Source organism: Hemicordylus capensis, chromosome 2, assembly GCF_027244095.1.
Source record: "Hemicordylus capensis ecotype Gifberg chromosome 2, rHemCap1.1.pri, whole genome shotgun sequence".
NCBI classification, from domain to species: domain Eukaryota; kingdom Metazoa; phylum Chordata; class Lepidosauria; order Squamata; family Cordylidae; genus Hemicordylus; species Hemicordylus capensis.
In genome coordinates this window covers 195,679,938-195,703,675 of record NC_069658.1, presented here as the reverse complement: position 1 = coordinate 195,703,675, position 23,738 = coordinate 195,679,938, and the positions used below count along the sequence as shown (strand labels likewise).

General features: G+C 48.6%; 1 protein-coding gene and 1 non-coding gene across 3 annotated transcripts in view; one reads left to right on the top strand and one right to left on the bottom strand.

Moving 5' to 3' along the window:
* Nucleotides 1-23,738, bottom strand: part of NXPH4 (neurexophilin 4) — a 120,151-nt gene that overhangs the window by 76,225 nt on the left and 20,188 nt on the right. The gene's annotated exons all lie outside the window — the stretch shown is intronic.
* Nucleotides 15,815-15,892, top strand: TRNAG-UCC (transfer RNA glycine (anticodon UCC)). The gene has a single exon. It is a non-coding gene; the product is annotated as a tRNA-Gly (tRNA).

Here is a 23,738-nt window from a genome sequence, read left to right as displayed (position 1 = left end):
AAGGATCTCCCCCACTTGATTCACGTCCAAGGATCCCCTACCAATGCCCCACCACCACCTTGTCCTTTTTGCCCTTGCTCACTCCCAGGCATTGCTACAGATACCAAACCCCACCCACCCCCCACACATACACCGTCGGTCCTCTTCTCCCTCTGCACACACATCAACTCTACTGTAGTAAAGACAGAGCCAGCCTTCTGTAAAGTACATCCAGAATCAAAGACATTTGAAAGAGATTCAGTCTCTGGCCGTCTGTTTGGGGAGCCAGCTAGCTACAGACTCGTTTAGTTTACACCCTGACAGTTCCCTCCTAAATGCTCGTTAACCAGCTCCTGGCTGGACACATGCGCTTGCCATTATGTGCCGATGATCCGCTAATTCCGACCCTGGCAGGCCCCAACTTCAAAGGCTTTGATCTTAATTTCAAAACCACCCTGACAATTAGTCGTGGGCGTTAATGCAGCTGCTGTCGCCAGGGGGGACTCTCTGCTTTATTCCACCCAGCCCCGCTTCCCAGCGCAAAAAAGAAATCAGATTTGCTACAGCAAGATCGAAAGTGACGGATGGAAACATAGGAAGGACCCTAACAGGAAGTTGCTCCTCTCAAGGGAGGTCCTGGGTGCAATGCAGGAACGAGTGTGAGGGAATTGGCATTGCTACCACTGTGCTCTAAGCAAGGTCGGGCCCCGTCAGAGAGGTGTGAGCAGTTGGGGAGCCACTTGGAGAGAATACCAAGCAAAGCGGAAAAGCAGGATTGAAATAAAGTAACAAACTCCATGGGACAAAGCAATCAAAAGAAAATCTTTTGGGAAGCATCCTCTTTTGGATATACAAAATGACCTTCCTTTAAGGCCTTCATATAGATTGCTAATTGAAGGCAATTAATGGCAGTTGATGGTTTGTGGCTCCTAGCTACTGAACACCCTAACTGCTTGGATGAGAGATGAAAGCATCTTGGGGTGCTTCAAGGGTATCTGTAGGTTCGGGGATGTCCATCTGCTTGCTTGCCTTCTCCCTACTATCCAATGTGTGTACTTATAAGGAAGCAGATATCACACATACCCCACTTCAAATCTCCAGTATTTGTTCCTCATAAAGAAACTGAACCTATAAAAAAAGATGTCCCTGAAAAATTTCTTACCAGTTGAGGAGTGTAACACTCTATGAAGGAACCCCTTCTAAGAAAGGTACAAGAATGAACAAGAAAGTGTCAAAATTGCCAACAATTTTGTGCCTAGCAGGAGGCATTTTTTGACTTTTATATGAAGTGGGCCAAGCAGTTTCTGGTTTCCATTCAAAGCCCTCATGCCCCTCCCTGGCATAACTACTTAACTTTATCTTCCATCCAGAACTTGGATGGCAAAAGACCATGGAAAGACCATCACAGCTCTAGCCTCTAAATGCCTCATGTGGAAACATGCAATTCACACACACAATTTCCCAATCTTCGGTCTCTCCCACAACCACCTCACTTCGCTCCCCAACACACAATTTGTTTCTCCCACCCCAAATAGGGCCCCTTGCTTCAGACAGGAAGACCATGTAAATGTGGCTGCTTTATTAATGCGCCCAGCACGCACGCCAGCTAATAAATATTTCATCGCCGCTCCCCCCTCCCTTTCTAATGTGCTTTATTCCTGTCACTTGTTTCCTGCCTTCTTCCTTTCCTTTCTTTCTCTGTGTGTTTGAAAAGCTCTGGCCTGGAGGAAACCAGGCACAGGGGTGGGGGAAGAATACCTCTCAATCCACACACACACCCTCACACACACACATTATTAACCACCAAATTCTGCAAAATGGAAAATCAGAGGGGAGAGGCAGCCGCCAAGAGGACAATGAATCTGGGCTGGGTGACTCATCGGGTGCTTAAAAAAAAAACACACAACCCTGAATATATGAACAGTCAAACCCAGTAAATGATATGTAAAAAGCTACAGGCCCATTGGCCAAAGGAGATGGGATGTTGCTGCCGTAGGCATACCAGTGGTTGAAAGCCTCCTCTAAGGATGCAGCAATACTAAGGGGCTAAACTCCAGCCAGCTATCAAAATATATACAAAAATCTTTGCTTGAAACACTGAAACCCATATAGTGGATCCAGCCTTTCCTGTGGTCCACAGAGGTTTGGGGTCTTGCTAAGCTAGAGTGCTTATGTAGCACCAAGACCTAGAAATGGTGCTACCTGGATATCCAGGTCAGGATAATGGGGCCTGGCAAAAGAGAGGGGCTGCAGCTCAGTAGGGAGAGTGCATGCATTGCATGCAGAAGGCCCCTGCTTCCATCTCTGACATCTCCAGTTAAAAGGGCCCAGGTAGCAAGGCCCAAAGCCTAGGAGATGTATTGCCATATAAAGCATCTGGGTAGCAGGACCTGCCCAACACCTACCATCTTGCAGAACTGGGAGGAATCTGATGGATTCAGAAGGAACGGAATGTCATGACCAAGATCAGATCCTACACTGGAAATCGTTATGCATGCACAACAGAATCTAGTCGCTTCATCATAATGCCCAGCCCAGCGCACCTCTAACGAATTGTGAGTCCTAACCTACTTCAGGATAAAGGAAACAACCGAGGAAACACGGACTCATTCTTCCATTTCTGATTCTCACACACACAACATGGTGCAAGCATTCAAGAGAAATAAATAAGTCTGTGGTCACAGAAGACTTCCGAAAATATTATGTACTTTGACCAATGTACACAGCCCCAATACTGTATCATGAAGCATAACAGAAAACGTATCTAGACGCCAAGCTAAATCATCATCACACAATTATTTGTGGTCCTTTGGACAATGAGAGTAACTGCAGGCTAGGATAGCATGGTGGCCGCAAGACAAGAACACACAGGCCTGGGAGAGGGGCTGGAAAATCACCTTTCAGATGTCTAGGACCCAGTCCTACAGACAACTGAGGAAGTTTTTAAAGGCCACAATCCTAGACAATAATTTGCACAAATAGAGAAGCGCATGTATGCGCACACTGCCAGGGGCATTCTAAGTTTTTACTGCAGCTGATTACCTGGATGAAAAAGCAAGGCAGTTTTAAATGGAAAAGCAACTCATCCAATCTGCCGGGTGATCGGCTGCAGTAAAAACTTTCGAAACACCTCTAGCGGCACACAACGTGCTATGGCTGGCTAGAACTGTGGTCTGAATGTCTAGGTGCCAGATTAAAAATTGTATGGTATTGTACTTGTAGTAGTGAGGCATCTAACATGGATCAGTTGAACTGGTGTGGTTTTATGGAATATTCTTGAACATCGTGACTGTTCAGGAAACAAAGTGGTCGACAACAAAATGTTCATAGACTAGCTACTGACATAAGGGATAATTTAATTTAATTTAATTTAATTTAATTTAATTTCTATACCGCCCTTCCAAAAATGGCTCAGGGTGGTTTACACAGAGAAATAATAAATAAATAAGATGGATCTCTGTCCCCAAAGGGCTCACAATCTAAAAGAAACACAAGACAGATTCCAGCAACAGTCACTGGAGGTACTGTGCTGGGTGTGGATAGGGCCAGTTACTTCACCCCTGCTAAATAAAAGAGAATCACCGCGTTAAAAGGTGCCTCTCTGCCAATTTGCTAGTTGGTCTGGGATTAAAATATCACACAGGCCCTATCAAAGGAGGAGCTACTTAGGGCAGTCAAAGGACCAGAAAAATCCCAGAAGATAAGAAACTAAAAGGACTGAGGGGATGAAGGAAGTGGACAAAGTAAGCAGCAGAATGAAATAAAAGATAGTGGGAAGGACAGGTGGAAGAGACAGGGGGCATGAGGGAATGTGTAATGTATGAGCAGAACTTAGAGAGAGAAATATTAAGCATTCAGCATATGGGAAAGAGCCAAAGATTCCACTCTTTACCTTGTCCTGGTAGTTACTTCCTACCCCACCTTCAGTCTGTGTTTGCTTTGTCTTCCAAAAAACAGCCTACAAAGAATGAGTAGCGTCGAAGGTCATTCTCACAACCAGCTCTCGGCTAGGGCAGCCCTACCTGCGTAGAGCCGGTGATGAAAAGCGCCAGGGTAAGTCCCAATCCCAGCACTCCGTGACCGGGTAGCCTGGGTTTTTTGAAGTGCGTAGAAGTGTGCCCTTCCACCCCACGCCCGTCGTGCAAATGTCTGGCCTGCTTGTCGACTGACTGTTCACAAAGCCAGACAGCAAGAGCACCAGGCAGCAGGGGAATCCCCAATGCACTGCACTCCTGGCATCGTGGGATGGCGGAGAACCTCTTCCTTCGGATCCGTCGCTCACCGGAGCGCCACCCGTGTGCTGTGGTGAGTGTCAGAGCTGTAAAAAGATGGGCACCATGTGTGGGGAGGCAGGTAGGAGCCTGCCTCCCTGCCAACCCTCCCCAGTTCCAAGAAGAAAGGCTATATGAATGACCTTCCTGCATTTCTTGTAAAAGCAGAAAGGGAACCGTAGGCTAGAGGGCAGGGGGTCTTTAGATCCATCGAGGTGGCTCCTGTGTCTTTAGCAGAACTCTGGTAGACGCGTCTTCTACTATCAGTACACGATACTGGCGATCAAAGGGGAATATGACAGCCAAGAGGCAGGAGTGAGGGAAGGAGCAGGGTGGGAATCTCACCTATTGATTTGAACCAAGCTTCTCAGACTTTGGCTAATGACTTCCAGTAACGCATAAGAACTTGAAACAAACATATTTCCTCTATTGTTTTTCGTTCATCTCTCTCCAGGATCTTTCATTTGCAGAGCTGACAACTTTGCTTCCCTAGGGAAGACTGCCTCACACTTTGAGAGCTATTGGGATGGGCAGGAGTTCACATAGAGGCTCCCTAGCCCCCGCCCCGCTGATTTCAGGCACTTTGTTGCTAAAGTAGAAATATCCCAAGAAGGAAGGAGGCAGAATGGGCCTACCCATTCCAAGTGGCCACTCTACAGACCACTAAACATGCAATCCTATATACAGTTAGAAGCAAATCTCACTGAACAAAATGAGACTTACTTCTGAGGAAACAGGCATAGCATCAGGCTTCACTTCTTTCATGCTCCTTTCAGTCTCAGAGGATACCCTGTTTCCCTTATGCACACCTCATCAGCAAGCATGTTATCATAAGGAACATACCAAAGAGGACAGGATGTCGGCAGGTAACATGAGTAGCAAAGAAAAATATGAGTGTAACAGTGCTGGGAGGTGGAAGAGACAAGTGGTTTAGCAGGCTGGTTGGAGAAGTCTGGTGTGCCAACCTACTGAGGCTCAGGGCACTATGTGTCAGAGTAACCCAACTTAAAAACAAGGGCCGATAGGATGTGCAATGCAAGACCAGCATTACTAAGCAGCCAGCACGGCTGCACATGCAAGAGTCTGCCCTGGTGGTGGTGTGCAAGAGCGCAGTTGGGCAACTACTTAATAGTGCTTGCACGCATGCATCGTTTCCGATGGAATTATCATTGCACAAGTGCACATGCACTCTTATGAAGATGTGCAACTGCACTCTTGTGTAACACAGCCAGGACCAACTCTTAAAATACTACACTTGATCTTAGCCAGAAGGCAAAGAAGCAATAAGCAGCCCAACACTACTTATAAAGGTAGCCAGGTTTTGTGTGCTGGCGAGTAGATCATGTCATGAGATTATAACGGTCGCTTCTTCCAGTAGTGAATAGTTCAGTTGTTTTAGTATCTTATGTATTGTTGTATTTCATGTATTGGTTACTGTATTTGCTGGTCTTTGACCATAATAGTTATTCTGAGTTCTGAGACTCTTATGTGCGCAGCAACACTGGCCTTGCATTGTGCATCATGGCAGTCAAGAGGCTTTCCATCATCAAGAAGGGCAGACCAAATTTAAATTATGAATTTAAAACAAGTTGCCCATTTGTAGTTCATGTGGATTACTACAACAAGGAGTGGATTACTACAACAAGAGCATACTGGCTTGCAACCAGAAATTAAGTCTCTGTATTAACCAGGAGCATAATCCAAACTCATTGGTCATGATGTCCATATGCATTTTGCACTGAAGACGGGCAGAGAGGCAACTGTGAAATTAATGGCCTTCTGTCTGGCTCTCTGCACACATAGATGGACATTAAGCAAAATCTTGTACTTGAAGATTAAAGGCAGGATGCAAGGTATCATGAATGCAGATCCATACACCTGAGAAGGCTTTAGTTTTTTGCTCTCAGAATAGGTTTGCCAGAGTTCATGACAAACTGCTTTTGAAACTATGGTGACTTTCAAAAGCAGGTTGTTGGTGGTGTGTGTGCACACACGTGTGCAAAATAAATAATAATAATAATAATAGTCAAAAATGAAGATGTAAAAATATTATGGGACTTCCGACTACAAACACACAAACATCTGCCACACAATACACCAGATATAACTGTAGTCGAGAAGAAAGAAAAACAAGTGAAAATAATCGACATAGCAATACCAGGGGATAGCAGAATAGAAGAAAAAGAAATAGAAAAAATCACCAAATACAAAGATCTACACATTGAAATTGAAAGGCTGTGGCAGAAAAAGACCAAAATAATCCCAGTGGTAATTGGCACCCTGGGTGCCGTTCCAAAAGACCTTGAAGAGCACCTCAACACCATCGGGGCCACAGAAATCACCATCAGCCAATTACAAAAAGCAACTTTACTGGGAACAGCCTATATTCTGCGACGATATCTATAACAATTGACAATAAAATTCTGGCACCCCAGGTCCTTGGGAAGGACTCGATGTCTGGATAAAACAAACCAGTCAATAACACCAGTCTGACTGTGTAAATAAAATAAATAAATAAATAAATAAATAAATAAAATAATAATAATAATAATAATAATAATAATAATCCACAGGGTCTTGTGTAAGCCTCTTGAGCATATGCAGTCAGTGGATCTTAGCCTTCAGAGCTACTGGGCAGAATGGTATTTATCTGAAAGATGGCATGGAACGTCCATGCTGAGTCATAAACATTGATAAATGGACACACAACCGCCCCCCCTTCACTTAAAAAGTTAGATATTTTCCCACATAACAAGTCTTTTATATAGAAAGGCAAGTTTATACTCGTCATCTTTGATAGAGGACCATGGGTTCAGTTTTAAGAGACTTAAGCATAAGCTCTAATCCCATTATAATATCATAACACTAAATCCATGACCCTCTATCAAACACACGGAGTTAAAGCCTGTCTTTCTACGTAAAAGGCCAAACTACCGGAGAAAAATAATATGCTGGAAACAGATGAACACAGAAACAGGAGCAGGTGCAGGCGTCTTCGCTCCGCTTCCCTCTGCCTTCGCCTCTGTACGGACACAGGTATTTGGTCCTGGAGTGAAAGCTGATTAAAGCATGGAGGGAGGAGCAACAGGCAGGCAGCAGAGCGGGAGGTTAAGCGCCCGGCACGATTATCTAATTAAAAGTTTGTTCAGTGCTTTAAGGCTTTTCTGGTGTGCATTTTGCAATTGGGTCAGAGGCGGCTTCCTGACTGACAACTTGGGCCACCCGATCGCACACTGCGAATCCAGCTCCGCCTGATGTGGTAGGGGGCAGGGGAGAAAGGGTTCTCCATTCTGGACAGACGGTCCTGCATGCCTCACAACTGCAGAGCGTGCATTTCTCCACCGCAGGCTTGCGCCAGGATTTACATATGTCTGTCTCTGACCTTTTGGAAGCAAAACAGTAGATAAAGTTAGGAAGTGTTAAATTTAATTCCTTTGAGATGTCATTTTAAACCAGGTTGTTTTTCAAAATGACACTGAACACAACTGAGTTTCTAAAAGAAGTATTTAATTTTTTTTAAAAAGGGATTTTCCTCCACTCTGCTACATGGATTTCCATAAACTCCAAGTCTTCCTATTTACCAGGAACTAGCTTCCTTTTCTTGTACCTGTCCCTCATGAACCATCATTTCTGTTTTGTCCATAATTTTATCTCTGGGGGAAATGATTTGGATATAGTTTTTAAAAAACTGTTAGTGTGAATTGCTAGAGCTACCATTATTCAGATTTTAGCCCCCACCCCACTTACTGAGGGTCTCCAAAGAGGTTAATTTCTGAGGGAGGGGAAAGCAATACATCTTGCCTCTTATTATGCACAAGCATGTACGGAGATGAATGCACACCGACACTCAATTCCAGGGATTGCTTCCCATCTGTCTATATAACTAATTGCTAAGTGCAGTGGAGTTACAGTTATTCTCTACAACATGGGGTCCCAAACTAAGGTCCCCAGATATTGGTAGGACTACAACTCTCATCATCCCCAGCCAAAATGATTAAAGGCCACTGTGGCTGGGCTGATGGGAGCTGTCATCTAACATCATCCTGAGACCCAAGCTGCTCTATGAGAACAACCAGATCTATTGGGAGATAAAAGATGTGTGCCAAATAAAAAGAAATACAAATGGATACCGTCGGTTTATTAGCACATCCTACTTTAGAGCCTGATGCAGGATGGGCTGTTGTAGAGTGAATGAACAGAAGGCAAAGAAAAGTCTTTATGCAAGATATAATAGTAGAGGAGTGAGGGTTTGAGCGATTTTTGGTGCATCCGAAAATTTAAAAAAAAAAGTGTTACAAATGCAAGATAATATCCCCATTTTCAGCTATGAAATGTGGGAGGACATAAAGTTCTGCCACCCACAGACTCCTCCAGTTTGTCAAGTGGATCAGCAATGATCAGCATGGGGACAATCTAATCCAGTCTCCAATGGAAATTTAGTGCTGTGGTCCCAAAAAGGCAGAAGTGGGGATGGAGGGACTCAAGGCTAGGGTGGCAGGGGAACAGCAAGTGAAAGCCGAAAAACTACTGCATTAGAGAAAGAGTAGGAGTCCACATCTAGGGCAGCAAATAGCTGCAGATGGCTGGGATGGAGGTACATGGAAACTGAATCCCCTAAAGCCAGGTCTCCTGTCCAGAGGCCATGGGCGGCTTCGGGAAAGCAGGCCTTTATCCCTGCCAGCGGCAAGATCGATACTGGCTCATCACTTAGAAATCTTCACACTGCTCTCTCCTTTGAGCTCACACCTTGACAGGTTATTAAGACTTCTTATTATCCTTTGTAAGAACACAGCCAGACTGCGACCCGGCTCATCCTTGCTTGATTCTGGAGATGCAAGGCTGGGGCTTTAATCCCCTCCAGATGAGACTCCCTACCCCGAATCGAGTAGCCCGGAGTCGGATGATTAACAGGAACAAGAACTCTGCACACCGCTGCACAGCTCTCTCTCTTCAATGGCCACACTTGGGTGAGGAAAATGGCACAGCTACACATTGTGACCAAGAGGCTGGGTTGTGGACCAGAGTCCTCTGATCAGATCTTGCCTCTGCCACAAATTCCTGAGGTGGCCTTGAGCAAGTGCACTTTCCCTGTCTCAGCACTCCCATGGAATACGTGGCTAAGAATGCTGGCCTACCTTAAAGGTTTGTTCTAAAGATCAGTGAGATTATTTGTGAGACGTTTTTGGAACACTAGAAAGTTTCTCAAAGTCTATTATTCTGTGTAGATTTTCAGACTGTGATAAAGTGGATAAAAGAGTGACTGGAAAGAGGAGAAAGACCCCTGGGTGGAACTCGCACATTTTCCTTCCAATATGAATGGCTAGGGGGGCATAAACCCAGCTGTAGTTCCCATCATCTCCTCTTGAAATCAACACGACTCATCCCATATTCTTCCCATGGAAGAAGACAGAGGGAACAGCTTGGGTGGGGCACTGACTGAGCTGTCTTTGCTTCTGCCCCTCCTTTCCTCAGGTGTGTAACATCATCTCCTTGGGCTGTTGCTGTGCTAGGACTTCTGCTGCTATATAGGGCTGGCTGGCCCAAGGGCTCTCGTCCTTGTGGCTCTCAGCCGTGGGGCGCGCTGCCTGGGGCCCAGAAGATCTCTCCCCTTCTGTGCTGAGGATCCTTCTCTCTGCAATTAAGAAGCTAGCAGGAGATGTACAAGTCTGGTTTTGGTTTTTATTAAGCCAAGAAGCCGTGGTGGGTTAGTCTGGGGAGATGTGTCTGGGAGAGCGAAAAAGTGGGTCTGGAGTGGGGGCGGCAATATCACAGGTAGCGGGCAGAGGGAGGTATGGCGGTGGGAGTTGAGCAGGCCGTTACAGGGGGAAACGGTCCAGGCAATTGAGGCCTGTTCCTTTTTCCGGCCCTTCTCCCAACCCTCTGACCCTAGGGAGCTCTGAGAACACTCCTTCGAGGATTAGGGTGCTGCTGCTGAATGCCAGGTCAGTTAATGCAAAAACATCTCTCATCCACAATTTGATTGTGGATGAGCGTGCTGACCTGGTATGTGTGACGGAGACCTGGTTGGATGTGCTGGGCGGGGTTGGTCTCTCTCAGCTCTGCCCTCCAGGTTTCCAGATCGCGCAGCAGCCCCGCCTCGAGGGTCGGGGAGGAGGCGTTGCAGTCATCTTTCGAGAGACCCTCCCCGTTTACAGGTGCCTGGTCAGGCAATCTCAGAATTTTGAGTGTTTGTCTTTGAGGGTGGGCCTCCAAGATAGGCTGGGGATTCTGTTGGTGTACCGACCACCCCACTGCACTTCAGTCTCCCTACCTGAGCTGGTGGGGGTTGTTTCGGAGGTGGCCTTGGGTTCCCCCAGGCTTATTGTTTGGGGGGATTTCAATGTCCATGCTGAGGCCCCCCTAGTGGGTGCGGCTCAGGATTTCATGGCCTCCGTGGCAACCATGGGCCTGTCTCAATTGGTATTGGGCCCTACCCACGTGGCAGGACACACTCTGGATCTGGTTTTTGCTGACCGGGAAATAAATGATCTGGAGGTGGGGGAATTTTAGATCACTCCCTTGTCATGGACAGATCATCACCTGGTGGGGTTTAGTTTGACTGCTCCGTCTGCCCTCTGCAGGGGTGGTGGGCCGATTAAGATGGTCCGCCCCCGGAGGCTTATGGATCCGCTTGGATTCCAGACGGCCCTCGGGGAGTTTCCAGTGTCCAGAGCAGGTAACCCTGTCGAGGCCTTGGTTGATCTCTGGAATGGGGAGATGGCCCGGGCTGTTGACACGGTTGCTCCTAAACGCCCTCTCCGGCTTGGTGGAGCCCGTTCTGCTCCTTGGTTTTCCTCGGAGCTTAGGGCGATGAAGCAACTCGGGCGACGGCTGGAGCGACGCTGGAGGCAGAGTCGTCACGAATCCGACTGAACACGGGCTAGAGCCCATTTTAGGGACTACGCCGTGGCGGTGGGGGCGGCGAAGAAATGCTTTTTCTCCGCCTCCATTGCGTCTGCTCAGTGCAGACAAACAGAGCTGTTTTGTGTGGTAAAAACCTTGCTCCACACATCCCCCCAGACAATGGGGGAGGAGTCATCTACAGCTCTTTGTGATCGGTTTGCCTGTCGCTTTGCAGATAAAGTCGCTTGCATCCGTGCTGACCTGGACTCCAGAGTTTTGGCAGTTCCGACAGACGTGCCTCTGGTACCATCTGGTCCCGTTGTGTTGGATTCTTTTCGGTTGGTGCGGCCTGAGGATGTGGACAAGATCCTGGGCAGTGTGCGGGCGACTTCGTGCGCTCTTGACCCTTGCCCTTCATGGCTAATAAAAGCTGCCAGGGAGGGGACAGGCAGATGGCTGGAGGTGATTGTTAATGCTTCATTAAGGGAGGAGAGGATGCCATCGTGCCTCAAGGAGGCGGTGGTAAGACCACTATTAAAAAAGCCCTCCCTTGATCCCTCCAACCTGGATAACTATAAACCTGTGTCTAACCTTCCCTTTTGGGGCAAGGTGATGGAGCGTGTGGTGGCGTCCCAGCTGCAGAGGGTCTTGGATGATACGGATTATCTGGACCCTTTTCAATCTGGCTTCTGCCCCGGGTATGGAACTGAGACTGCCTTGGTCGCTCTAGTGGATGACCTACGCCGGGAACTAGACAGGGGGAGTGCGTCCCTGTTGGTTCTGCTGGACCTCTTGGCGGCGTTCGATACCATCGACCATGGTATCCTTCTGGGCCACCTCTCGAGTATGGGAATCGGAGGCACTGCGTTGCGGTGGTTCCGGTCCTTTCTTGGGGGGAGGGTCCAGAAGGTGGTGCTGGGGGACTACTGCTCGGCCCCGTGACCATTGGCCTGTGGGGTCCCGCAGGGATCGGTCTTGTCCCCCATGCTGTTTAACATCTACATGAAGCCGCTGGGAGAGGTCATCCGGGGACTTGGACTGAGTTGTCAGCAATATGCGGATGACACTCAGCTCTATCTCTCCTTGTCATCTGATCCTAGGGAGGCGGTGGATGTCCTGAATCGGGGGCTGGAGGCTGTGATGGGCTGGATGTGGGCTAATAAACTGAAATTGAATCCGGATAAGACGGAGGTACTGTTGGTCAGTAGGAGAGCCAATCGGGATGAGGAGATTCAACTGGTTCTGGATGGGGTTGCATTCCCCTTGAAGGAGCAAGTACGCAGCTTGGGGGTACTACTGGACCTGGCTCTGCTTTTGGAAGCTCAGGAAGAGGCAGTGGCCAGGGGTGCCTTTGCACGGCTTTGGCTAGTGCACCAGCTGCATCCCTTTCTCGAGAAGGCAGATCTGGCCACGGTTACCGACGCCTTAGTCACGTTGCAGCTGGATTACTGTAATGCGCTCTACGTGGGGCTGCCCTTGAAGAATATCCGGAAACTGCAGCTAGTGCAAAACGCGGCAGCGAGGGTTTTATCCGGAGCTGCCCGTTGGGAACATATCACCCCCATTTTGAAAGAGCTGCACTGGCTGCCGGTTCATTTCCGGGTCCAATTCAAGGTGCTGGTTTTGACCTTTAAAGCCCTAAACAGTTTGGGCCCGGGGTATTTGAGGGACCGCCTGCTCCCAAGGGTTGCTGCCCGCTTGACGAGGACATCTGAGGGGGCCCTGCTCCGGGTGCCAACAATGAGGGAGGCCCGGCTGTCGTGCACTTGGGACAGGGGCTTCTCTGTTGCTGCTCCTAGACTCACTAGAATGCTCTCCCAGTGGCCATTCGTTCCTCAGACTCCATCACGGCTTTTAGAAAGCTTTTAAAGACTTGGCTTTTTACCCAGGCTTTTACATAATCGTTTTTACTGCTGCTTCTGTGTGTTTTTATCTGTTGTCTTGTTTTTTTATGCTTGTTTGATATGTTTTTAGCTTGGTGTTTTATTGCTTGGTGTTTTTATTGCTTTTATTGTATGTTTTAATTTTTGTAAACCACCTTGGGGTTTTCTTTTAACGAAAGGTGGTATAGAAACGTAAAAATAAATAAAATAAAATATTGTTTGAAATCAACTCTGCATATGCGAAAGGGCACTCTTGTCTTTACTATTATTCCATACATTCCAAGAATGAGCCCTTGGCATTAGCAACAGGTGCTAGCCTTGGTGAGCTCTAGCTTCCGTGAAGGCCAGCGCAGGGCCGGACCAGACTGGAGTTGCCTGTGTTCCCCACAGCAGACCCACAACTAAAATCAGGGGACATTGCTCTGAAACGAAAGGCACTTTCTTCACTCCACCACTGGCAGTGGGAAGTGTCACATTCGTCTATGTCCAAGCAAGCTATCCAGAAACAAGTCCCCAATGTTGTCAAGACAAGTCTCAGAGCTTTCACACACTACCTATGGCACAGCTGATTATTACTCCAAACATCCCTCCTGGTGGTGTCTTTACAATGTCTCACCAGGGCGCTTTCCAGATTAGACCCTGCAATGGGGTCATGTTGGATCTCTGAAGTACTTCCTGCATTGTGACACTGCAGTCCCTATGCGGACAGCAGGGTGCCGTTCACATTGCCAATGCCTTGTCTCGAATTTAATCGCTGTGACAGACCTAGGACCATATATCTGGAGTTGCTAGTTTCCGCGAGACTGCTCCCCCTGCTGCTTCAAATGCGACTTGCCTGAACGGAAGCATTTTGCTGCTGTTGAGCAGCTAGTCTGGAAAGTGACCAGCATAGGCCCTCCTCAGCAACTGGCCCCTCATCATTGGCCAGACCAGCTTTAAATAACCCACAACAGTCCTGGCAAATCTTGCGAAATCTCAGCCTGAAAAGAGATCTTGTTCTGACCAGGCACAGAGCTGCCTGGGAGCACCTACTTCCCTTTCCCTTCCTCGATGGAGGGAGAGAAAAGGAAAGAGGCTTTCAGGCAGCAAACGCTGCCTGAAATGACAGAGCTAAGCTGGCTCGGGGCTTGCCGGAGCCTGGGTGATGGGCTGGGGGAGTTTGGTCAGGGCTCATATGGACCCCGAGCCATGACCCCCTGTAGGCTTCAGTGGCCCTTCCCATTGGCAGCCCGGGTTCTTAGAACCCATTCACACAATGGTAGCTCTGCCCCTGGTTCTGACATTTCACAAGAATTCCAGCAGAATATTTAAACTCTCAGCCCCATGGTTGGACACTCTTCCCGGCTGGGGCCATTTTAGCCTACAATTGTCCCTATTAAGCCCATCATTGGCCAAAAGGTGTGGCAGTGGGCAGGGCACACAACACACAGGCCAAGCACTCCCAGTATTGGGGGTAAATTTTCCTGTTGCCCCACAACTGCTATTCCCTGACAGGAAGCTTTCCATTTTGGGCAGCCAGGTTTGCAATCACAACTCAGCATGCAAAAAAGCTCAGCCTTCCCTTCATTTTTAAACCAAGCAAGCATGTTTCTAGTCCTTTTGACTACACAGATAGGTTTGGAGATGTGTGGGCGAAATCTGGTGATGTCTCAAAAGCCACATTATTGAATGTGTAGCAAGAAGCCATAAAATGGGGGGCAGGATTGTTTTGTCCCTGGATTCTCCCCATAACTAGCAGAATAAATCATACAAATCAAAGAAACTTGAGTAACTAGGATGGGTCAGCGTTCCCTGGAGCACAATGTGTGTTGCACCTTGATGAAGGGCAAATACACAGCCTTGTGTATTAACTTTTGGTCCTGCAACCATTCTCTTCTTTCAGGACGGTTGGAGAACACTGTTCTCATTGCCAAGTCATATGCATGCAACCCTAACCCTAAACAAAGTGCAGGACCCATAAGAGCCCTGCTGGGTCAGGCCAAAGGTCCATCTAGCCCAGCATCCCACTTCCCACAGCAGCCAAACAGAAGTGTCCGGGAAGCCCAACCGGGGGGCATGTAGGCAGATAGCCCTCTCCCACCTTGGTCCCAGCAGCTGTTACTTGGGGGCATAGTGCCTCTGAATCTGGGAGGTAGCCGATAACCATCCTGACCAGTAGCCATTGACAGAATTATCCTCCAGGAGGTTAAAACCATCGAGGCCATTGGCCATCAGCACGTTTTGCAGCAGTGAATTCCGTATTCTACAAATTACATGCGGTCTGAAGAATTCTTGTTTGTCTCTGTCTTGATTCTCCCGCCAACGGCTCAAGAGCTGGAACCGGAAGTCTTGGCCAGTATAGCCTTTTCAATAGCAGGGACTGGGAGAGAGCAGGGCCAGTCCAACAGCTCAAGCACCCCAAGCAGACATTGAAAGCAGGAATATGTTTAGCACGATGCAACCCAAAATAATGCTTTGCAATGCTGCAGAGGATGTTGGGGGCCACTGTTCCCTCTAAGGCGTGTGCACGCTCACATGTTTTCTGATGCCCGCTCAGCTCGCTTTAGATCCCGCTCAGGTTGAATCAGGAAGGCCCCATTCTGAATGCAGGTGCGCGTACACACTGCCTTGAGACTGCCGCCCAGAACAAAACTCATTCTGCACAGAGATGCAGACTGGTTGGGGCACACTGGCCACTGGTTGGGGCACAACCCTTTGACTGCCTGCTTGGGCCCCTTGTCATCCACTTGGTAGTAGGCTAAGTATCTTGGGCAGGCCCTAGTAGGTAGAATGCCAGGCCCCCGGCTAGACCTCTAGAAAGTGCCAAGGTTTGTTCCATGCAGCTGCAGAACCCAGATAGGGGATGGGGCTATAGCTCAGTGGTAGAGCATCTGCACTCCATGCGGAAGGTCCCAGGTTCAATCCCTGGCATCTCCAGGTAGGGCTTAGAACGATTCCTTCCTGAAACCTTGAACAGTTGTTGCCAGTCAGTGTAGATACTGAGACAGACGGACCAATGGCCCTACTCCACAGAAAGCACCTTCCTATGTTGTCCCTATGACTGCACAGACAACATGAAGAACTGAAAAAAGGGTGCCTTAGTTTCCTCTCTCCAAGTCACCTTCCATCTCTTCTTTCTGCCTCCACCCCCTTACTTTATGCACCATTAAGCACTAGATGCAATACGGGAAAGGATCTGAAATCCCCAAGCGTCAAGCAATCTTAGGCTGTTGCACTGTTCAAGCAATGGGTCCATGCCCAGTGGGTTAGACAGAAAGTTGGTGTCTGCTGCTAAGGGGGGGGGGGGAATCAAAAAGTCTTGATGCTCCCCATTCCCCCTGCCAGTGCCGCCGCCACCAGTCCCACCATTTCGCTTTATTATTGCAATAAATGTAGCCATAAAAGTGGCAAGTATCATATACTCAAGGAGATCAGTGCGACAGAGCTATGGAAATGTAATTTCGAGTGTGCCCAGGAAATTTTATAAGATCTTATCAGGAAGGATCATAAATTGCATTTCCAAGTTCCCTTTCCCCATGCCATGCTGCACGCCCCTTGATTTGTATGAGAGCCGATTGCTGATGGCACAGAAGGTCAGATGCCGGAATGAAAAAGTGGGGTGATGGAGGGTGGCAAAGGGAGCAAAGTCCTCCTTGCACTCCCCAAATGTTACCAAGGAGAAGCATGAAATAATTCAGAACTACTCTGTCTCCCTACACATCCTTGCCTATAAAACACACAAATAATCCAATCTCACTTGCAAAAAACACACCCAAGATAACTCAGTTCACCTTTCTCTGTCACCCTCATCCTCTTCTAACACCCCATAATAGTAGCCCACTGCTTTTGTGCAATCTTAGTTCTCAATTCCTACTTCTTCCATTCCAGTACCAATATCCCACCCACCAGATCTCTGCCCACCCACTATGGAGTCAGGTTTGCTGCTGCTGCTTTAATGGGGGAGAAACAACTTCACTGCATTTTAATAGTGCTCTAGGGAGAGTTGATTTGCTTGGCTCAGGTGGGCTGGTATATTTACACACCCTCTATCTACATAACCCTGCTGTCCCCTGGGGCTGGAGGAGGGAAAAGGGAACACAGATTAAAATCATCATGTGAGAAATCTTTAAAAGACAATCAAAGCAGAGGCACCAAAGGGATAATTTGTTTTATGGACAAGTACGGTCAGACAAGCCACCTAATGGTGCAGCGGGGAAGTAACCTGCCTAGAGAGCAGGAGCTTTTTGGTTCAAATCCCTGCTGATGTGTTTCCCAGAATATGGGAAACACCTATATTGGGCAGTAGAGATACAGGAAGGTGCTGAAAGGCATCATCTCATACTGCGTGGGAGAAGGCAATGGTAAACCCCTCCTGTATTCGACCAAAGACAACCACAGGGCTCTGTGGTCGCCCGGGCACTTTCCAGGTTAGCTGCTCAACAGCAGCAATATGCCTCCATTCAGGCAACTCGCATTCAAAACATAAACAGCAGGGGGAGCAGTCTCGCAGCAACTAACAACCCAAAAAAACAGCAACTTCCTTACGCCAGATATACGACATCATAGCTCTAGATCGCAGCAATTAAATTTGAGACAAGGCATTGGCAACGTGAACAGCAAAAGAGTACGATGACATCCTGGAAGCAATGGAAAACTGTATTGACCTTAGGTTAAAAGGTCGGGTCCGATCGCAGAATAGCCTCATCAGGTTGGAGGATGCACAGTTCCTTACGGACCGAAAGAGCCCCTAGTTCCGCTACCCTGTGGGCCGACATGATGGCCACCAGGAAAAGAGTCTTATAAGACAGAATCTTTGGAGGAACGGAACTCAGGGGCTCAAAGGGTGGCAAGGTGAGGGTGTTCAGCACCTTGCTGAGATTCCATGAGGGGAAGCGAGGCACTGGCAGTGGAGCTAAATTGGAAGCTCCCCTTAGGAAATGAGATATATGAGGGTGCAAGGACTGCGTCCCAGGATCCGCGATATTCAGCAGCGGAGCCAGGGTGGAAACTTGTCTTATGAGAGTAGATGGTTTCAAACATAAATCCAGCTCAGATTGGAGGAAAGTCAGTACTTCAGAAACCCCTGCAGAAATTGGGTTAATGCTCTTCCTACAAGCCCATCTGGGAAATGCCACCCAGGTGTGTTGAGCAGCCAGGCAGCGGTAGGCTAGGATGATATCCAGAACCTGGCGAGAATAACCCCCATTGCTTAACTTGTGGTGCTCAATCTCCAGGCATGAAGTTGGAGACAGCTGGGGTCTGGATGAAAAATGGCTCCTTGAGATAGAAAGTCTGGGAGAAGAGGGAGACACTATGGTGGTGAGACCAACATGTTAATCAGGTCCACGAACCACGCCCTCCGCGGCCAGTGGGGGGCAATGAGGATGATCTCTGCTCTCTCTAAAAGAAGTTTCCTGACTACCTTTGGAAGAATCGGTGTCGGTGGGAACGCGTAAAGTAACCCCTGAGGCTATGGTGCTGTAAGAGTGTCTGAGGCCTCTGCTTGCTGGGCTAGGAACCCTGAATGAGCATTGCGGGGGGACGCAAAAAGTTCCCTACCAGAGGAGTGCCCAGACACCTGGAGATCTGATGGAAAACCTGAGGGTGTAACTTCCATTCTGAGGGGTTGACCGACTGACGGCTTAGCCAATCTGCCTGTGTGTTGACCACTCCGCTTAGGTGTTCTGCAATTATGGATAGAAGGTGCCTTTCAGCTCAGGTGAAGAGGAGGTCAGATTCCTTCATCAGGCCCTTGGAATGCGTGCCCCCAGGAGAATGATGTGGGCTTTGGTGGTATTATTGTCTGTCCGGATGAGGACATGCTTGCCCTGAATCAAAGCCTGAAAATGTTGAAGGGCTAGTCTGGCTGCCCTGAGCTCCAGGCAGTTGAGATTCCACTTTTTTTATGATGCAGACCAGAGACCTTGTGCCGGATAATCCTTGCATACTGCCCCCCAGCTGGTGAGGCTGGTGTCCATAGTGATCAGAATCCTCTGTGGTTCCATAAATGGTAGACCCTTGTCCAGAACCAGAGAGAGCCACTAAAGGAAGGAATTATTGACCCAGCTCGAGAGGGGGACTAGGTGAGACACTGCCATAATGGCGTCCTGGTATGGAAGAAAAAGCCATTGAAGGGGCCGTGAATGTACTCCCTGGGCCAGGGTGTACATTCCATGGCGGCAACCATCAGGCCCAGAATCTGGGCTAGCTACATCAGGTCTGCCGACGTGGCACAGAGTGGGGAGATGGCGGATGTGATCTTGTTCTTCCTTTCTGTAGGAGTGTCACCATCGCTGGGATGGTGTGAAAAACTGCTCCTAAGTGCTGAAGTGATTGCGAGGGAAGAAGATTACTCTTGTCCAGGTTCACCACGAAGCCATGGTCTCTCAGACACTCCAGCATGAGCCGCATGTGTTCCTGGGCTACTGTGAAGGACGAAGCCCTGATTAGGAGGTCGTCCAGAAACAGGTAGATGCGCACTCCTTGGAGAAGGAGATGAGCTGTGAGGGCTGTCATAACCTTCGTGAACACCTGTGGGGCCGAAGTTAGGCCGAACAGGAGAGCCTGGTATTGGTAATGGCGGTTATTGTAGAAGAAGCGGAGGAATTTTGTGTGTTCTGGGAGGAAGGGATATGGAGGTACGCCTCTGAGAGGTCCACTGACGCAAGGAAGTAGTTTGGAAGGACTGCCTGCTTGATGGACCGAAGGGACCCCATCCAGAATTTCCACTTCTTGATGAATCTGTTGAGATGTTTAAGGTTTAGGACCGCCCTCCAGGATCCATCCTTCTTGGGCACCAGGAAAAGTAGTGAGTAAACACCTGAACATCTTAGCATCCAAGGAACGGATTTGATCGCTCGAGTTTGGAAAAGATGTTCAATCGCCTTGGTCATCAGAAGATGTTTTCCTATCCACTGAGACCGTGGGGTAGCGTAGAAGAAATTGCGAGGGAAGAGGGACAGATCTAATAAATAACCTTTGGTCACCATGTCCGATACCCATTGATCCTGGGCCGTAGACAGCCAACTGAGGGCGAACTGTTGAAGTCTGGCCCCTATGGGTAGGTAGTCATTGTCGCTTATTATATCGGGTAGCTGATGGGTAGCTCTATTGCCTTGTGGTCTGAAAGAGCCTCTGCCTCGTGGCCTCCACTGGTATTATCCAGCACCTCTAAAGCTAGTATGCCTGGTGTCTCCTGTGTGAAAGGAAGGTGGAGGGTGAAATTGTCTTTTGCTACAAAAGGATCTACCTGGGTTACAAAAACCCCTGCAGTAATCCCTCCTGGTGGTAGGCATAGCCTTCTTTTTATCCTTGGTCTCTACTAGAACCGGATCAAGGGAGGGCCTAAAATAATCAGTACCCGAGCATGGGGAGGCCGTTAAAGCAATTTTAGATTTGGAATCGACCTGCCATCCCTTAAGCCACAGGGATCTACACAAAACTGCCCCAGAGGCCAGGGCTCTCGATGCCTGTTGGACACAGTCAAGATTGGAGTCTGCCATGAAGGCAGCAGCCTTAGCCATTTTATTAATGCCCTGCCTTAATTTGGAATTTCCCGGGGGAACTAACAGCGCCAGCTGCTTAGCCCGTAAAATGGAAGCTCTGGCAAATATAGAGTTAGCTGTGGCTGTACTGATCACGGTGGAAGAGGCCTTGTGGGCCTTTTTAAGAGAAAGATCCCACTTTTTGTCCTCTGTGGACATTCGTTGTTCCTGACTCTCAATAGTCAAGAGAGTCCCAGATACCAACTGAACAATGGGTGGATCCACCCTGGGAGTGGCCGACGACGAGGTTACCTCAGGCGATAAGGTATAGAGCTTCCTAGGGTAGGAGCCAATGGGTCTGCAGGATGCAGGGTATTGCCATTCAGCCAGCATCACCTGTTTAAACAAAGATGGGGAAGGCACAGAAGTCGAGGGGCCTGAGGAGGAAGGAAAAACATTCTGATCTAATTCTGAAGGAGGTGCCACATCCGCTGGGGATACATCATTAATTGCCCGCTTTGCTTTGGACAAACGGACATCAAAATCCAAAGATGTAAAAAGACGCACAGAAATGGGTGCCACAGGTGCGGCTTCCTCCTCTGAAAGCTCTCCCTCCTCTTGATCTGAATCCTTCTGCAATGGCATGTGAGACTCAGGGTCTGACTCAGCAGCGGGCTGAGTGAGGGGGATGTAAGGGGTGGGGAGGGAGGGATTAGGCAAGGGCTGCGAAGGAAGACTAGGAGTAGGCCGACCAGGTGGTAACACTGGGCCCATAGGGGCGGCAGGTAGAGGATGGCCCCTGGTTCCCGAGGGAATTTGGCAGGCCTCAGCCCAGACTCTGAGCCAGATGATGACATTGGAAGTCTCCTCTTGTGTCTAAGCCGAGGTGGCTTGGGGGCAAATCGCCCGTGCTCTAAAAAGGGTATCGCCTCCCACCTAGGACTAGAATCTGGGAAGGATGGAGAAAGGCGTCTATTAGGCTGTAAAGGCCTACTGGGGCAGCCAGAAGCCTCAGGAGGAGGGCAAGGAGGCTGTAAGGGAGCTGAAGGGGGCTGCAATTGCGGTTGGGCAATAAGGGGCAGACAACTCGCTGGCCAAGAAGTCTTTCAACCACATGGCCACATCTGGTGGGAAGCGGGGGGGAGTCAGCCCCATCGAAGGGGGAGAGACATTACCTGAAGGCCTCCCCGGCCTGCGTGGACTGGGCAGCCTGAGCACTGCCATTCTGAGTGGCTTCTCCCTGTTCCTCCAAGCCCACAGGCTCCTTAGGTGCTCCGCCCTTCGTTGGTCAGCTAGGGTGTTGTGCAGGGGGTACTGCGCGGACCAGCCAGTTCCCCCTCAACCAGAACAGGGGACGTACTCGTGGACGCTAGGGAGTCACCCACCAGGTGCTGGACATCCTTCCCCTTCTTTGTTCTTTGTGTGAGATTTAGAGCACTTGCATATGGCTTGAATAAGCAGCCGTTCGCTGAGCCACACCGACTCAGAAAGCTTCTTTGCTTTTTTCAGTTTCCTTCCATTCCCCTCCTTCATGTGCTTGCTTGCTTTGGACGCTTTGTGAAGCGACGGGAGGAGGATCGGCACAGGCGCCACCGAAAATAAACCGAAAGTAAAATTTTCAATCAGCCGAATTGATAAATAAAAAAGAGTTTTGAGCTTTTGTAAAATAAAAAGAATAGTCTATAGGCAAGCTCCTTCCCGCCCTTGCACACTAGAAAGAAAGAGCAGGTAAGGAAAAAAGGTTTTAGAGAGGAAAAAATCCAACTTCCAGCAGAGCCAAAACTCTCAGCACACAAGCCTTGAGCAGACAGGACCGGAACTGGGGATGGCACCCTCTAGCAAGAGGAACTACCGATTAATGATTTCCGGCCTGCCTCGAGCATGCTCAGTGACTGATCCCACACTGATGAGTTCCCTTCCCGTACAAGGGAAAAAGAGCTCCACAGCACCATCAACAGGAAAGCTGAATGATCGCCTGTGTGACCAAAATGAAAGCCAAGCAGCCTTCACTTTGTGAACATAAACAGAGATGGGTGCTGAGGATTACGAAAAGCTTTGCTCAACTACTCCTCCATCTAGATCCAGAGCGAGCTGCATCTAATTCCAATCCTGGAAATGTATACAGCAACAAAATTCCACCCTGCAGAATGCAGAAAGGTGCCCAGATTTATGGTGGCCGCTTCTGACAAAGAATGGGAGCTGAGCTGCTTTGATATATTGGAAAGTTGCTTCTCTTCATGATCTGGAGAGGGAAGCTTTTTTATGGTGGCTGCTTCTAACAAAGAATGGGAGCTGAGCTGCTTTGATATATTGGAAAGTTGCTTCTCTTCATGATCTGGAGAGGGAAGCAAGTCCTAGACAATTCTAATTTCAGACAAAAGTATCAAGGAATCATCTCTATATATGTCTGTGATAGCAGGGAAACAGGTGAGCAGAAAACACGAGTGCAAGGACGACCAGTGGGATATAGTGCTTAGAGTATTGGATTTGGAATGGGAATCCTGGCAGGTGGGGTGTTGCCCCCGCTCCCATTCTCCACTTATAGACTGGTGAAAACCATGGACTAGTGATTGCCACCACCCTTCACCCACCTCTTTTTTTAAATTATTAAATTTAATTTTTTTTTAATTATCTCAAGGTTGTACCGGGCTACTGTTACCTTTGCCTACCATTAGCCCCAGCTATTGTTAGCCCTGGCTCCACCCACCATTAGCTGCCCTGCGCTCAGCCCCAAATGGGCACCAGCCACCACTGCCAAGGGCTGGTGGAAACCGTAATCTCAATTCGATTTTCTTTACTGTTTATATTTCTTATTTTTATTCTGCCCTTCCTCCCAAGAGGCTCAGGGCATTCTACATAGTGCTTCTCTGTCTACCGTATCCTTACCAGATCCCTGTGAGGTAAGTTAGATTGAGAAAGAGTGGTTAACCCAAGGTCAACCAACGACCCTTCATAGCTGAGCAGGAATTTGAACCCAGGTCTTCCCATTCCAAGTCCAACACTCTAACTGCTATACCCCACTGCTTCTCCTCTCACTCATGTTTTCTGCTCACCCATTTCCTTGCTATGACAGTCACACATTGTTTCCTCCCCACATATCTCAACACTGGGCAATTCCCCACACAAGGTGCCTCTCACTACACTCTATGACTTCTTGGACCAAAGAAGAGAAACTTCAGCACTCAAGTCTGAATGAAGTCCTTATGGTCCCAAAGTCTCCAGAAAACAGAAAGACTAGAATGGGGAAAATATGCATCCTGCCGGAGCAGATCAATAGACCTGGAAACATTCTTGCTGGG